Below are 277 nucleotides of genomic sequence, written 5' to 3' on the forward strand. Positions count from 1 at the left end.
TAGGATGAGGATGAGGATAGGAAGAGGATGAGGATAGTATGAGGATGAGGATTAGGATGAGGACGAGGATGAGGATAGAATAAGGAAAATGATGAGGATAAGGATGAGGATAGGATGAGGATAATGATGAGGATAGGACGAGGACTAGGATGAGCATGAGGATGAGTTTGAGGAGGAGTATCAGGATAAGGATGAGGATGAGGACGAGGATAACATGAGGATGAGGATTAGGACGAGGATGAGGATAGGATGAGGATGAGGATGAGGATGAGGATGA

Source organism: Lupinus angustifolius, chromosome LG05 (assembly GCF_001865875.1).
Source record: "Lupinus angustifolius cultivar Tanjil chromosome LG05, LupAngTanjil_v1.0, whole genome shotgun sequence".
In the NCBI taxonomy this organism is placed as follows: Eukaryota; Viridiplantae; Streptophyta; class Magnoliopsida; order Fabales; family Fabaceae; genus Lupinus; species Lupinus angustifolius.